The following is a 10,515-nucleotide window of genomic DNA, read 5'->3' on the forward strand; positions in this document are numbered from 1 at the left end:
AAAAAAAAAAATTTTTTTGTAGAGATGGAGTCTCTCTGTGTTGCCCAAGCTGGAGTGCAGTGGTACAATCATAGCTCGCTGCAGCCTCAAAACCCTGGGCTCAAGTGATCCTTCTACCTCTGCCTCCCAAATAGCTGGGATTTATAGGCCCTCACCCCCATGCCTGGCTATTGATTTAGAATTTTTTAAAAGATGTAAAATTCACATAACATGCAATTAACCATATTAAAGCGAACAATTCAGTGGCATTTAGTATATTTACGATGTTGTGCAACCATCACCTCTAGTTCCAAAACAGTTTCATCACCCCAAATGGAAATCAGACCAGTGTCTGATGCACAGTAAACAAAGTCTCTCCAGATCATGCAGGGTTGGATAGCTGCTACAATCAAATAATGATGTGTGTTCAATATCCACGGTGGTTAATTTTATTATGATTATTGGAATAATAAATAATGTTATTATAGCGATACTAGTAATAGAGGCAGCGATAGCAGAGCAAGTCAAAGAAGGGAGAGCGGGTCCAAATGGCCTGGGTTCAAATCCTGGCTCTGCCACACTCACTAGCTGTGTGGTCTTGGAAGAGTCACTTCACCTCTTTGGGCCTCAGTTTCCTTACCTGTAAAATGGGAGAGCAATCGGCCAGGTGCAGTGGCTCACGCCTGTAATCCCCAGCACTTTGGGCGGCCGAGGCGGGCAGATCACCTGAGGTCAGGAGTTTGAGACCAGCCTGGCCAATATGGTGAAACCCCATCTCTACTAAAAATGCAAAAATTAGCTGGGCGTGGTGGCACGCACCTGTAGTCCCAGCTACTTGGGAGGCTGAGGCAGAAGAATCACTTGAACCTGGGAAGCAGAGGTTGCAGTGAACCGAGATCACATCACCGCACTTCAGCCTGGGTGACAGAGTGAGAGTCCATCTCAAAACAAAACAAAACAAAAACAACACCAAAAAAAAAAAAAAAAAAAAAGAAAGAAAAAAAGAAAAATGAAAAACTGGGATCACAATCATATCTATTTCATGAGGTTAGCTAATACATGTGATGTGCCAGGTATGTAGTGAGTGCTATGAAAGTACTTCCTATTTATCCTTCTTGCTATTATGAGATCTGTCACGTTCAGATCTTCCAGAGTTTGAGATATTTTCCATGTGTGTCAAAGTGGGTAGCAGGTTAAAATAGCTGTTTCCAAAATAACCTCATTAGATGGTTCTTCTAATCCTGAATCGCTTCCCTCTTCTCCAGCTCTCCCTCTACCTTTCCTAGTTCTTAGCAAGATGGTGGCCATCTACATGGGATAGGAAGCCCACGGAAGGTGAGCAGAATAGATCCAGGCAGGACTGAATCCTTCCTTTCCTTTCCTTCTCTTCTCCCCTCCCCTCCTCTCCCTTCCCCCTTCCCTTCCCTCCGCTTCCCTTCGCGGCGGAGTCTTGCTCTGTCACCCAGGCTGGAGTGCAGTGGCGCAATCTCGACTCACTGCAAGCTCTGCCTCCCGGGTTCATGCCATTCTCCTGCCTCAGCCTCCCGAGTAGCTAGGACTACAGGCACCGACCACCATGCCCCGCTAATTTTTTGTATTTTTAGTAGAGACGCGGTTTCACCGTGTTAGCCGGGATGGTCTCGATCTCCTGACCTCGTGATCCGCCAGCCTTGGCCTCCCAAAGTGCTGGGATTACAGGTGTGAGCCACCGCGCCTGGCCTCTTTTCTTTTATTATTATTTATTTATTTATTTATTTTTTGAGGCAGAGTCTCATTCTGTTGCCCACACTGGAGTGCAGTGGCACGAACTTGGCTCACTGCAACCTTAGCTTCCCCGGCTCAAGTGATTCTCATGCCTCAGCCTCCTGAGTAGCTGGGATTACAGGCATGCATCACCACACCCACCTAATTTTTGTATTTTTAATAGAGACGGGGTTTCATCATGTTGACCAGACTGGTCTCCAACTCCTGGCCTCAGGTGATCCACCTGTCTCAGCTTCCCAAAGTGCTGGGATTACAGGCGTGAGTCACCGCACCCGGGCCATTATTATCATCATTTAGAGACAGGGTCCCACTCTGTCACCTAGGCTGGAGTGCAGTGGTGTGATCATAGCTTACTGTAACCTCAAACTTCTGCTCAAGCGATCTTCCAGCCTCAGTCTTCCAGGTAACTGGTACTACAGATGCACACCACCATGCCTGGCTATTTTTAAAATTTTTTGTAGAGACAGAGTCTCACTGTGTTGCTGCCCAGGATGGTCTCAAACTCCTGGTTTTCAAGTGATCCTCCTGCCTCGGCCACCCAAAGTGCTAGTATTACAGGCGTGTACCATTGCACCTAGCCTGAATCATTCAAGTAGAATCATAGAATAGCCGGGAATGATGGCTCCCGCCTGTAATTCCAGCTACTCAGGAGTCGGAAGCAGAAGGATTGCTTGAGTGCTTGAGCCCAGGAATTCATATAGTGAGCTATGATTGCGCCACTGCACTCCAGCCTGGGTGACAGGGTGAGATCCTATCTCAAAAAAAAAAAAAAAAAAAAAAAAAAAAAAAAAAAAAAAAAAAAAAAAACGAAGAAGAAGAAGGAAATCTTGTTTTTTGCAACAACATGAATGAACCTGAATGACGTTATGTTAAGTGAAATAAACCAGACATAGAAAGACAAATGCTGCAGGAGCTCACTTACATGCGGAATCTAAAAAAGTCAAACTCACAGAGGCAGAGAGTAGAATGATGGTTACCAGGGACTGAGGGCAGGGAAGAAATGCAGAAATGTCAGTCAAGCAGTGCAAGCTTTGAGTTAGGCAAGATGAGTAAGTTCTGGGCAGTTAATGTACAGCATGATGACTATAGCTAGCAATACTGTATTGTCTACTTGATTTTGTTTTGTTTTGTTTTGTTTTGAGATGGAATCTTGCTCTGTCACCCAGGCTGGGGTGCAGTGGTACGACCTTGGCTCACTGCAACCTCCGCCTCCTGTGTTCAAACAGTTCTCCTGCCTCAAGCCTCCCGAGTAGCTGGGATTACAAGCGCCCGCCACCAGGCCCAGCTCTTTTTTTATTTATTTTTTTTTTTTTTTTTGAGACGGAGTCTTGCTGTGTCTCCCAGGCTGGAGTGCAGTGGTGTAATCTCAGCTCACTGCAACCTCCGCCTCCTGGGTTCAAGCGATTCTCCTGCCTCAGCCCCTCTAGTAGCTGGGATTACAAGCACCCACCACCATGCCTGGCTAATTTTTGTATTTTTAGTAGAAACAGGGTTACATCATATTCGTCAGGCTGGTCTCGAACTCCTGATCTCAGGTGATCCACCCGACTTGGCCTCCCAAAGTGCTGGGATTACAGGTGTGAGCCACCACACCCGGCCAGGGCTCTTTTTAATAACCAGCTCTTGCTGGAGCTAATAGAGTGAGAACTCACTCACTCGTTACTGCGAGAAAGCCACCAAGCCATTCACAAGGGATCCACTCTGCTCCCATGACCAAAACACCTCCCGTCAGACCCCACTTCCAATACTGGGGATAAAATTTCAACATGAGGCCAGGTGCAGTGGCTTATGCCTGTAATCCCTGCACTTTGGAAAGTGAGGTAGGAAGATCACTTGGGGCCAGGAGTTCAAGACCAGCCTGGGCAACAGAGCAAGACCTCGTTTATACAAAAACACAAACAAAACACACACATACAAACAAACAACTAGCCAGGTATGGTAGTGCATGCCAGTAGTCCCAGCTATTCAGGAGGCTGAAGCAGGAGCATCACTTAGGACCAGGAGTTCGAGGCTGTAGTGAGCTATGACTGCATCACTGCACCGTAGCCAGCGGAACAGAGCAAAATCCTGTCTGTAAACTAATAATGATAATAATAAAATTTTTAACATGAGGTTTGGGGACACAAATATCCAAACTATAGCAAATGCACAACATTTTTTATTTGTCAATTATATCTCAACAAAGCTGGAGAAAAAAGCAAAAGTCTTCAAAGAGGGCAGGAAGAACAGCCTCGACGAAGGAGGAAATGAAGCCAGTGATGCAGGCAGAGGCAGATAAAAAAGCACCCCACCTCCTTTCAACTTCCTGGGCCTAAACAAACCCCATCCAAGGGTGGAGAGAGAATTTGCACATCTGGTCGGGGAGCCACTGGTTGCAGACTGAAAATTTTGAAGCAAGCCAGGCTGGACCAGGACTAGGGTGAGGTAGGGGAGGTGCTTATTTTAGGCACAAACTCTAAGAGTACCAACAAATTCAGGGATCAAGATAAATAACATTTTAGTACAATAATTTTAAAAATGAAAATCAATGCAAAAATCCATGATGAGTAAAAATATCAACTTTCTCAATAAAAGCGAGATCAGTATTTCAGATTTTTCCTTTGGCCTTGGGATGCAATATGGCTTGGCATGTGTGAAGTGTTTCCCTCTCCCACCCCTCACACTCATATGTTAAGGTCCTGACTTCCTGCCTTAATCTGTTTGGGCTGCTGTAACAAAATGTCCTAGACTGTGTAATTTACAAACAATGGAAATGCATTGCTCACAGTTCTGGAGGCTGGGAAGTCCAAGATCGAGGCACCAGTAGATCTGGTGTCTGGTGAGGGCCCTTCCTCATAGATGGCACATTCTATGTGTCTTCAAATAGTGGACGTGGTTTTTTTTTGTTTGTTTGTTTTTGAGGTAGGTTGCCCAGGCTGGAGTGCAGTGGTGCAATCATGGCTCACTGCAGCCTCGACCTCCCAGACTGAAGCAATCCTCCCAACTCAGCCTCCCAAGAAGCTGAGACTACAAGGGCACACCAACCACACCTGGCTAAGTTAAAAAAATTTTTTTTGGTAGAGATGGGATCTTCCTATGTTGCTCAGACTGGTCTCAAACTCCTGGGCTCAAGCAATCCTTTTGTCTTGGCTTTGCAATGTGCTGAGATTACAGGCATGAACCACCCTTGAGCCTCTCTGGTAAAGGCACCATTCCCGTTTGTGAAGGTGCAGTATTCATGACCTAATCACCTCTCAAAGTCCTCCCTCTTAATACTATTGCACTGTGGACTAAATATCAACATACAAATAGTGGGCTGGCGTGGCGGCTCATATCTGTAATCCCAGCACTTTGGGAGGCTGAGGTGGGCAGATCACTTGAGGTCAGGAGTTCAAGACCAGCCTGGCCAACATGGTGAAACCTTGTCTCTACTAAAAATACAAAAATTATCTGGGCGTGGTGGCGGGTGCCTATAATCCCAACTACTCGGGAGGCTGAGGTGGGAGAATCACTTGAACACAGGAGGCGGAGGTTGCAGTGAGCTTAGATTGCACCATTGCACTCCAGCCTGGACAACAGAGCAAGACTTCATCTAAAACAAAAACAAACACAAAAACCAAAAACAACAACAAAAAAATATACACATTTTGCAGGAACCCAACATTAAGACTATAGCATCTTGAGTACCCTAGAATGTGACCTTTTTTGGAAATTGCAGACATAGTTGCAGACATAATTAGCTAGATGAGGTGGGCCCCTAATCCAATGTGACTGGGTCGTCCATATAGAAAGGGGAAAACTGGACACAGCCATGTACACTAGAGAGAATGTTGTGTAACGATTGGAGTTGTGGGTCTGGGGGCGGTGGCTCATACCTGTAATCCCAGCACTTCGGGAGGCCAAGGAGGGTGGATCACAAGGTCAAGAGATGGAGACCAACCTCGCCAACATGGTGAAACCCCATCTCTACTAAAAATACAAAAATTAGCTGGGTGTGGTGGCGTGCGCCTGTAGTCCCAGCTACTCAGGAGGCTGAGGCAGGAGAATTGCTTGAATCCGGGAAGCGGAGGTTGCAGTGAGCCAAGATCGTGCCACTGCACTCCAGCCTGGTGACAGAGTGAGACTATGTCTAAAATAAAATAAAATAAAATAAAATAAGATAAGATAAGATAAGATAAGATAAAATAAGATAAAATAAAATAAAATAAAATGAAATCTAAAATGGAGTTTTGCTGCCATATACTGAGAGACTACCAGAAGCCAGGAGAGAGGCCTGTAACAATCCTCCCTCAGCCCCGTTGACACCTTGATCTATGAATTCTAGATTCCAGAAATGAAAGACAGTCTGTTTTTGTTGTTGAAGCCACTCAGTGTGGTGCCTTGTCACGGCAGCCGTAGCACACTCAAATAGCCCAGCATGTAAGTGTTTAATTTTGTGTTCAAAGCCGGTGCTCATTCTCCTCACTCTGGTCCCAATTTCAATGCTCAGAGGTATCAGGAAATGGGATTTAGGCTGTTGTTTTCTCTCCTTTAAATAAAAGAGAACTTTGGCAAGGCACAGTGGCTCACGCCTGTAATTCTAGCTCTTTGAGAGGCTGAGGTGGGAGGATCTCTTGAAGCCAGGACTTCGAGACCAGCCTGGGCATCATAGCAAGACCTTGTTTATACCAGAAAAAAAAAAAAAATTAAAAATTATCCAGGCATGATAGTGCACCTGTAGTCCCAGCTACTCAGGGAGCTGAGGCAGGAGGATGGCTTGAGCCCAGGAGTTCCAGGCTACAGAGTGCTGTGATTGTGCCACTGCATCCCAACCAGGGCAACAGAGTGACGCCCTGCATCAATCAATCAATCAATAAATCAATAAATAAATAAATAAATAAATAACTATTGGGCTATAACTCACATGCCATAAAATTCACCCCTTTAAAGTGTACAATTCAGTGTTTTTTTTTTTTTTTAGCACATTCATAGGTTGTATAATCAACAACACCATCTAATTTCGTAACATTTTTATCACCCCCCAAAGAACCTTATACCCACCATAGGCTGCTGTTTTCTGGGTTAATTAAAAAAAAACTATTCTGAGCCTTACCTGACCAGCTCAGGTAAAGCGGATGACGCCTTCCTTGTCCTCCCCACTGAGGACACATCTCTATGATAGTGAGAGACCTGGCGCAGACATCAGCCAATCAGCATGCAGTTGGCCCATAGCTCAGGACTGGTAGCCTAGGGTTTCCCTGAGTGCCCGAACTATCCCTTAATTTATTTATTTTTATTTTATTATCATTATTATTATTTTTGAGATGGAGTCTTGCTCTGTAGCCCAGGCTGGAGTGCAGTGGCGTGTTGAAACCTTGATCTAGGAATTCCATATTCCAGAACTGAATTCTAGAATTCCAGAATTCTCAGCTCACTGCAACCCCCACCTCCCAGGTTCAAGTGATTCTCCTGCCTCAACCTCCCTACTAGCTGGGGTTATAGGCATGAGCCACCACACCAGGCTAATTTTTGTATTTCTAGTAAAGACGGGGTTTCGCTATGTTGGCCAGGCTGGTCTCAAACTCCTGACCTCAGGTGATCCGCCCGCCTCAGCCTCCCAAAGTGCTGGGATTACAGGTGTGAGCCACCACGACTGGCCCTATCCCTTTATTTGATGGGTCAAAAGGAGGTCTGGAGTGGCTTGAAGGAAGGACCCAGAGAGCAGGTTGGGGACTCTCAGGGCGACTCATGTATTAATCAAAGTTCTCCAGAGAAGCAGAAACAATAGGATGAAGCCTATATCTCTAACTCCATCTCCATCTATCCCTATGTCCATCTTCATGTATGTCTATTCATATCCACATGTATATCTACGGCTATGTCTATATTTATCCTGTTGGCTCTACATGTGTATATGTAGGAGAGGGTTTACTATAAGGTATTGGTTCATGTAATTATAAAGGCTAAGAAGTCCCCTGATTTGCCATCTGCAAACTGGAGACCCAAGAAAGTGGTGGTATAGTTTGAAGGACTGAGAACCAGAGGGCTGATTCCAGTCCAGGTCTGAAGGGCTGAGAACAAGGAGCACTAAGGGCAGGAGAAAATTGATCCCAGCTCTGCAGTCCAGCAGAGTTAATTCAACCTTCCTCCACTTTTTTGTTCTATTCAGGCCCTCAACAGATAGGAAAATGCCCACCTACACTGGGGAGGGCCATCTGCTTTACTGAGTCCCCCAGTGCAAATGCTAATCTCTTTCAGAAACACCCTGATACGGTTTAGCTGTGTCCCCACCCAAATCTCATCTTGAATTGTAGCTCCCGTAATTCCCACGTGCTGTGGGAGGAACCCAGCGGCAGATAATTGAATCATGGGGGTGGTTTCACCTGTACTGTTCTTACGGTAGTGAATAAGTCTCGTGAGATCTGATGGTTTTATAAGGGGAAACGTCTCTCACTTGGTTCTTCTCTTGTCTGCCGTCAAGTAAGATGTGCCTTCTGCCTTTTGCTGTGATTGTGAGGCCTCTCCAGCCATGTGGAACTGTGAGTCCATTAAACCTCTTTTTCTTTATAAATTACCCGATCTCTAGTATGTCTTTACCAGCAACATGAAAACGGGCTAAGACACACCCTCACAGACACACCCAGAAATCATATTTAAGCAAATATCTGGGCATCCCATAGCCCAGTCACGTTCACATACAAAATTAACCGTCATAACTCAGGACGGTGGCTATCTATGAACTTATATGGAATATTTCACCATTGTAACAGCCTGAGCAGTGAGCAGCAGCCATGATTACAACCTCCCAGTTGGTTTGGTGTTTCTCCCTTTAAATATGTTCTCCCTAATTTGACCTTCAGCTATTTGAGAGCAGAGTCAATGAATCAATGTGGTGTTAGTACTTGGTATACTGTGGGTGCTTAATAAATGTTTGCCAAATTTATATTTAAAGCCTGGATAGTCACAAGCCTGTGGGAAAGAGATGATGAGGGTGGCTTTACTCATAAATGTGCTTGAGAGGAGAGGATTCCCTTGTGGAGAAGTCCAGCTTACTGGACAGCAATGGAGTTAAGAGGTTGAATCCTGGAGTCAAGATGGGAATTTGGGTCTCAGCTATGTTACCTCCTTGCCGCATAACCTGGGATGACTTTGGACTTTCTATGTGTCCTGGTCTGTGCATTAAAGGTGATAATAATTTGTCCCCAGACTTCGTCTGGGGTCTCCTGAGGCAGACTCTGAGAAAACAATTCAAGTGCAAATAGTCATTTGGGAGGTTATTCCAGGAAACACCCAGAGGTGAGAGGGGAAGTGAAAGAGGGAAGGGAAGGTAGCTAGTGAATGGTATGTTATTAAGTCATCACTGTGGGCAATCGGGGCTCAGCCCCATCAGGAAGCACTGGAGGATAGCATAGACCTCAGGCATCCTATTTTATTTTATTTTTTTTTTTTTTGAGATGGAGTCTTGCTCATCACCCAGGCTGGAGTGCAGTGGCGTGATCTCGGCTCACTGCAAGCTCCGCCTCCCGGGTTCATGCCATTCTCCTGTCTCAGCCTCCCGAGTAGCTGGGACTACAGGCGCCTGCCAACGCGCCCGGCTAATTTTTTGTATTTTTAGCAGAGACGGGGTTTCACCGTCTTAGCCAGGATGGTCTCGATCTCCTGACCTTGTGATCCACCCGCCTCGGCCTCCCAAAGTGCTGGGATTACAGGCCTGAGCCACCGCGCCCGGCCGGGGCATCCTATTTAGAGGTGAGGGAGCTGTGGTGTTTATCCACCAATTCTCATTATTCATGGGTTGAGGACATTAATTGTTTCCAGGGGTGTTAACTCCCAGCATTTCTGGGTGTACTCCCTCCCTCAAAATTTACTGAGGGGTTATTACTGGTAGGCTACCAAATCGATTGGCGTAGGCTTCTCAGGAATATTCAATGAAATAATGCATCAAAACTGCAGATATTCAATGTTGGGTGCTATTCTCTCTGAAATTGCAGCTTTCAGGCTCAGTAGAAAAAAAGACTGATATATCTGTTAGGCTAAGGCTAGGCTGTTGTTAACAAAGAAGCCCAATACTGTTAATATTTCAATGCCTTAAAGAGGGAGGGTGGGAGTATTTTCCTCTCAATTGTTACAGTTCAAGTTGTTAGTCTAGGTTGATGAGAGTGGCTCTCCTCCAGGCAGTCACTCAGGAGCCCAAGTTCTTTGCGCTGCATGGTTCTGCCACTGCTGATACTATAGATGTTCCAAGTGCCATCCTTCTGGCACTTGGCATATCTATACCTTCCAGTCCAATGCTCAGCTGACAGCAACTGCATCTTTATGTCCTGGCAGCCAACGTTCTCTATGTGTGCAACCAAGGCAAGCCTGAAGTGCTGGGGAGCAGGCCCAACAATGACTACTGAGGGTTGGTGTATAAATACCCCAGTTCCCTCCTGCTTGGGTGGATCACTCCAAGGTCTGTGTTCCACTCTGCTTCCCAGAACTCCCCAGTGCTATTCAGTCCCAGGTGCCCACAGTGGTACCTTGTTCAACAACACACCAGTCACTGGCTGCCTTCCATTCCCTGTCTCACTTCCTTTCTGCCCTACTGGTGTTTTCTTGGGTCACTTCATAAATAAATGCAGCCATATGCCACATAATGATGTCTTGGTCAATGACAGACCACATGTGTGAAAGTGGCCCCATAAGATTATAATGGAAGGCCGGGCACGGTGGCTCATGCCTGTATTCCCAGCACTTTGGTAAGCTGAGGTGGGCAATCACTTGAGGTCAGGAGTTAGAGACCAGCCTGGCCAACATGGTGAAACCTCTTCTCTA

This window comes from Piliocolobus tephrosceles, chromosome 21, assembly GCF_002776525.5.
Source record: "Piliocolobus tephrosceles isolate RC106 chromosome 21, ASM277652v3, whole genome shotgun sequence".
Classification (NCBI taxonomy): domain Eukaryota; kingdom Metazoa; phylum Chordata; class Mammalia; order Primates; family Cercopithecidae; genus Piliocolobus; species Piliocolobus tephrosceles.